The sequence below is a fragment of the Balaenoptera musculus genome, chromosome 11 (genome assembly GCF_009873245.2).
Source record: "Balaenoptera musculus isolate JJ_BM4_2016_0621 chromosome 11, mBalMus1.pri.v3, whole genome shotgun sequence".
In the NCBI taxonomy this organism is placed as follows: Eukaryota; Metazoa; Chordata; class Mammalia; order Artiodactyla; family Balaenopteridae; genus Balaenoptera; species Balaenoptera musculus.
Window position 1 is genome coordinate 39,868,432 of NC_045795.1, and position 6,504 is coordinate 39,874,935.

A 6,504-nucleotide genomic window follows, 5' to 3' on the forward strand; every position below is an offset into this window, starting at 1 on the left:
CTCCACTTCTCTTTCCACCCATCCTGCTTCCTTCCTCTGCTATGCACAGGTCCGGGGACCACTCCCCTGCCCGCATAAGTCCCAGTCCTGGGACCCTCACCTGCCCCACCAGACCCCAGTCCCCACCTCCCCCTTCCGGTCCACAGGTCCCTGGCTAGAAACCAGCCACAAAGTGCCCACAAGTGGGTAGGTCTGGTGCTAGCTAATAGTTTTTCTAATTTGGCTTTCCAGTACATTCTAGGTTTTCCACACAGGTTACATATTACTTTGGTAATAAAAAAAAAAAAACAATAATAAAAGCTTTTTTTTTCTTTAAGAAAAATGTAAAACCAAACCAAGCAGCCCTCCTCCTATCTAACTCTCCCACTCCTCCCCCATCCCTCCTACCTGCTTCTCCAGGGAGGACTTCCCCCAGATCAGCCAACTCCCACCCCAGTGCCTCCCCTGTCCTGCCAGGCCCACAGGCAGTTTCACTTCTCCACTGAAGGCTTTCCACCACCAGCCCGTCCTTGCTGGGGGTGTTATAGGCAAATTCTGAAGGGGTCCTTAGCTCCTATTGGGAGGAGAATGCTAAAAAGTCCTGAAATTGGTGAGGAGAGAAAGTGTATGAAGGGGACCAATATTTGCTAACTCATCCCACAAGTAGGAGCTGGGCTACTGTGTGCTAGGCACTGGGGACTCTGGGAACAGGACACAGACCCTGCCCCCAAGGACTCCACAGCTGGGGGTGGGTGCGAGGAATGAAAAGCCAGAGAGGATATTGTGTGAGGTGAGGTGAGCTAAGTGTGGGGAGGAGGAATTCATGGAAGCTTCTGGAAGGAAGAAAAGTTTCAGCAGACTCCTGAGGGTGAGGAGGAATGGGTAGGGAGGAGGGGGTCGGGAGCGTGCTTTAGGCAGGGGATCAGCCTGTGCAAAGGCCTGCAGGTGAGAGAAGTGTGATTTATTTGAGGAACTGAAAGCAGTTCAGAGCAGCTGAGGGCAGAGGTGGGGTGAGAAGGGAGAGGAAGCCCAGGCTTGCGGAGGGCAGCGGGGCCACAGGAGGGAGACTGCACATTGTGCTCAGGGCAATGGGGAGCCAATGAAGGATGCAGAGCAGGGGAGTGACAGACTCAGATGTGCATCTTATAAAGATTTCTGCCTGCCGCACAGTAGGTGCTCAAAGAGCCCCACTAGTATGGGTGTTATTATTCTGAGCATCCGAAACCATCACAGTCACACTTAATCATGCACACACTACCTAACATGTGGGGACTTTAGCCACAGAGTACCTGAAACCTGTGTCTCCACAGAGACGAGCCCTCAGCAGTAAGGTCCACAGCCCTCTTGCTCTTGCATTAGGGAATGTATTAGGGAATAATGGACTCTGGAGCCTAGGCTCAAATCCTAGCTCCTCCAATTTCAAACCGTGTGACCTTGGATAGATGACCTCTCTGTGCCTCAGTCTCCTCATTTGTAAAATGGGGGTAATAGTAGTACCTACCTCATTGGGCTAATGTGAAGACTGAATGACTCCATTCATGAAAAATAGTTGCCTCCTGACACGTGGTAGATGCTGTGCACTGTTCGTTTCTACTGTTTTTACTGTATCCCTCCCCGAAAGGCCCCCAGGGCCAACCACTTGCAGGCACTAACCAAACCATCCTCCACCTCCCCCCACTAGCTCTGAAGCAACACACCCTTACTCTCCATTACTAGGGGCCAGGACAGAGCCAGACGGGACTGAGAACAACTGGACACTCTGACCTGGGTCTGGGGCCTTGCCCCAGCTCCCTCGAGCCCAGTGGAGAGAACACTGGACTTGGGGCCAGGAGCTGAGTGCTGGCCCTGGCTCTGCTGCTGACCCTCTCTGGGCCTCAGTCTGCCCCTCTGTGAGATGAGAATAAGAACATCTTGCAGATATTTTATCAGCATGGCTGTCAAAGGAGCAACAAGGGCTGGGGAAGCTCTGAGAATGTCCCTGTCACAGACAGAGCCTTGTGGCTGGGCCAGAACCCTTGCTGGCAGCCTCCTCTTCTGGCCTGGGTCAGCTCCTCCACACAATCTTAAGATCTGTTCAGAGCTCCCTATGAGGACCTCAGAGGCTGAGGATGATCTGGCTTGGGCCTCACAGATGCCCTGATGCTGACCGGGACCCTCCCAAGGGCTGGGATAGAGACAGAGACCCTGGAGTGAGCTTAGCACCCCAGGAGAAAAGTGCCAACCCAGGGGCCTGAGGAAAGACAGACCTTCACCAGGGCGTTCCACCAAGCCTGGACCAGCAAGGGACTCATACCACGGGCCCAAAAAGATCCTTTGGAGCCCTCAGGACTGCAATGTTTATCTCTGAATGCCATAGATGCCCATCACTTCTAGGCCCAGGAAGGGCCTGAATGGGAGTGTCTGGTTTTGGTAGCTCTTCGGTCCTGGGGGATGGGAGGAAAGCTCAAGATGGGGCTCACCCTCCTCCTTCAGGTTGCCAGCTATTTCTCAGAGTTCAGGTTGATTCATTCACTCATCCCACATTTACTTGGTGCCAGACCCTGGTCAGGTGCAGGGGCGATGACAGATAAATCAGACACATTCCTACCCTAAAGCACTTCCAGTGTAGTGGGCGACAGACAAGGCATAAATAACTAAGCCACAAAGCAGGCTAGGCTGGAGAATGCAGGGCAGGAGGCAAGGATCTCACCTGGGGTATCAGGACGCTGCCTGAAGGGGGGGCTTGTGAGTGGCTTATGGACCTGTGTGGGAAGGCCAGGTGGGTGAGGGATAGAACCTCCAAAATCATTGACAGTTCTGTTTGCACACCCGCCATGCCAGAGCCCGGGCAACGTGAGTTATTTATGGTTGTGCCCAGAGAAAAGCATCCATGTGTGTCACTGCACGTCGGGTGCAGAGCTGGGCAGTGGAGTGTGGGGGGCAGCTGGCGCTTGAAGTTTGGTCTGGCCAAGCTCTGTGGTTTGCCTCTGTGTCCCTCACACCCTGATGACCTTTTAATCTCTTCATGGCCTCCGCTAAGGCAAAAATAAGGAGGAGAGAGAGTTCTAACAGGCAGCAAGTGGCCCGGGGGTGGGGAGGAGGGCAGTGCCAGACAGACCTTGGCTTCTGCTGTATCTGCGGGCCATTCATCGTCACCTCCTGCTCCTCTTCCCCCCTCCCATCCCAACTGTGGGGGAAGGCGTAGACGGACAGAAGAAAATATCTTTAATTGTAAACCGGACAGGACATAGGGCACGCATCAGCTGCTGTGTTTCTCCCCAGCCCACTCTGGTCCACAAATAGCCTACGCACCAAGCTGGCATCAGCCGACCCACCCTGTCGGTACCGGAACAAGCCAGGCCAGAGACTCGGACAGGACCCGGGGCGTGCGTCCCACCTTCCCAAGGAACCTATTTCCTGCGTTTTCCCCCAGGTAAAGGTCTCCGCCAGGTCCCTCTCCCAGGGGGCCCAGCGCAGGGACATCCTGATACTGCCCGGGTGATGCCCGCGAACCTCGGCGTTTGCAAAGCACCCCCGGCCGCGCGCTCACCACTCTGCAGGTAACTGTCCAATTCTCCCCTGTCAGTCTCTGCGCCCACCGCACACACGCACCCCCTGACTGCAGCCCTCCCTCCCCACCCTGTAGCCAAGGGCCAGACCTCCTACCTGGGGGCAGGCACGCCCGGCACCATCCGCGGCGCCGCGGGGCCAAACGGGGCGTCTGGGACCCGGCCTCAAGCCTGCACGACTTGCCGGGGGAAGAGAAGCTGCGCCGCCGTCCCCGCCGCCGCGTCCCTCCAGACCTCGCCGGGGCTGCGCTAAGGAGGAAGGTCAGAGCCGAGGAGGAGGGGGAGGCGGAGGGAGGAGGCGCGCACAGATGGGCGCAGATTAGCGAGGCATTTTTAGCGAGCCAATGGCGGCGCGGCGCGGGGCTGCGCAGGTGAAAGCGCCGCGGCTGCTGAGGCGGCTGCAACCTGCTTAGAAGGTGCGGAGGCGGGGGGGAGACACGCAGCAACCCCACTTCGCAGGCCGGCGCCCTCCTCCGAGGGGGTGCTCGGTGGTGCCGGGGCAGAAGGGCTCTGCGGCGGGCGGGTGCAGAGAGCACCTCCCTTGCACCCTCCTCCCCAGCCCTCCTGCGGGAGCACCGTAGACTCCGGGGTGTCTCTCCCCTCCCCCTCTTTGCCCTTTCCCCACTTTTTAGGACATTCTTCCGGCCCCATCTGTTTCTGCCCTCTCTTAATCCTGCGTCTTCTGGTACATGCGGGGGCGTGTATGGTGGGTACGTCTGGCGCGAGTGTGTGTGTTTGGGGGGGGTGCTCTGGAGTGAGGGCCCCTCCTCCACCACCATCCCACTCATAGCCCCCCCACCCCGCATCAGCTTCGCCCAGAAATGCCCCATTGACCCCAGGGTAGTCACTAACCCTCCTGCCCTGGTTCTAGCTGGCCCTGCTGTCACCAAGACAGACCAGGCCACCTCCTGAGGGCTCTCTGGGGGGCTCGTTCGTTGTGACCCCCGAAGCCTTCACCCTTCCTGCCTTGAACCCTGAATGCTTCCGGAAGCCTGGACACTGCAGGGGGCCCTGGGGCAGCTCTGTTCACTGCAGACTTGCAAAGAACTGTCTTGGATTTCTAAACAGGATTTATTCAACACCTATCTATTGAGAGCCTACTTTGTGCAAGGCACTGATGAGAGGTTGGACTGCACCAGAGTACAAAACAGACAAAATGGGGGCGAGGGGTGGGGGCGGATAAATTGGGAGATTGGGATTGACATGTACACATTGCTATATAAAATAGGTAACTAATAAGAACCTACTGTATAGCACAGGAAACTCTACTCAATACTCCATGATGACCTATATGGGAAAAGAATCTTAAAAAAGTGGATATATGTATATGTATGACTGATTCACTTTGCTGTACAGCAGAAACTAACACAACATTGTAGATCAACTATATTCCAATAAAAATTACTCGAAAATACTTTATTGCTAAAAAATGCTGACCATCAGGGGAAAAAAAGCAAAATCTCTGCCCTTAGGTACTTCACATTGTGAGGGAAGACAGGTGTTAAATATAATAAATAGTATGTAGTGTACACTTTTAAGTGATATGCACAAAGTAGGAAAATAAAGCTAGAGAAAGGGAAAGAAAGTGAGGGTGGTCAGGGCGAGAATAGGTCCCAGCCATCTGCGGGGAGTGGGCGCGACTGAATCTGATGGTAAGCCCCTCAGGGGAGCATGCAGACTCTAGTTTGCCACAGAGCTCACCACTCCCTCATGTCTGCACCTGGGCTTGTCACACATTTGTATTTCCTACCCTCCCTCTCCATCACCCCTCACCAGAGGCACTGAAATTCGTGACCCCAGTGACCCAGGGGAGTCCCCAGTGCAGCATGTATTTATTCAAAAAGAATTCTCTGAGCACTGATCCTGTGTTAGGTGTTAGAGTCTAAAGGAACTCAGTACCTGGTGGGGGAGGCCAGATGGCAGCACCTACCCCAAGGATGAAGAGGACAGCCAAGTGAGTGGACAATGTTCCGGAGAAGGTCAGATGGCTTTGGGTTAAAGCCATCCAGGAGGCTTCCTGGAGGAGGCAGCATTCCAATGGGGTGCTGAACAATAGCTGTGATTCTAATGAGCCAGATGGGCAGGAGGCAGGGAAGGATTACTGGAGAGGCCAGCAAAGCCAGGGACTTTTGGCAGGTGGCTGGAGCTGGGGTCCTGGAGCATTTCTGGACACCCTCTGTGTCAGGGGTATGCTGATGTCTGGAGCTGACGAAGTCCCACCCCTGTCTCCACCCCAGCAGTTCTTGGTCCCAGCTGCCCTCACCTCAACCTGGCATTTTCCATTGCCCCAGGAGGAGGCATGGTGAGCATGTAGGGGGGAAAACATAGACTTTTCTCCTTGTTTGCTGGGTAAAGATGGGCATGTTACTTAACCTCTCTGAGGTTCAGACCCCTTATTTTAATAGCTTGTGTGACAACTTACTTAACAAATCCATGCCTTGGTTCCCTCGTTTGGAAAATGGAACAGCAATAGAACCCACCTCACAGGTTATGTATTATACAAGACAATCCAGGTGAACTGCTTAGCATGTAAGTACTCGGTTAATTTTGTTGTCTTTATTATGATGATAATTACACTTGCCTCATAGGGTTGTTGGAATTAGATAAAGAAAGTAATGCACCTAGCATAGTGCCTGGAACCTAACAGTTGTGCAGTTATTGGTGTCGATTATATTATCACTAACTACATGTTAGTGATAATAAATTTCTCCCTTTTGGTCTCCTCCAGAGCTACGAAATTCCCGTTAGACAGAACTTTTTTTTTTTTTTTGGCTGTACAGTGTAGCATGCGGGATCTTAGTTCCCTGAACCTGTGCCCCTTGCGTTGGGAGCGCAGAGTCTTAACCACTGGACCACCAGGGAAGTCCCAGACAGAACATTCTTTCTGTGAGAGGCTAATTCCCCAAGAGGGTCTTAAAGTGCAATCTAGGATGGAAAGACTAGAATATCTGCCCCTCCCCTACTATACATATGTCAT

The 6,504-nt window shown here is 53.9% G+C and overlaps 1 protein-coding gene across 1 annotated transcript in view; it reads right to left on the minus strand.

The window, feature by feature from the left end:
* PACSIN1 (protein kinase C and casein kinase substrate in neurons 1) overlaps nucleotides 1-3,789 on the minus strand; it is a 61,520-nt gene extending 57,731 nt beyond the window's left edge. The window contains exon 1 of the mRNA XM_036870758.1: nucleotides 3,625-3,789. The gene's annotated coding sequence lies outside the window, so the exon portion shown is untranslated. The remainder of the gene's footprint in view (nucleotides 1-3,624) is intronic.
* Between the last annotated feature and the right edge of the window lie 2,715 nt (nucleotides 3,790-6,504).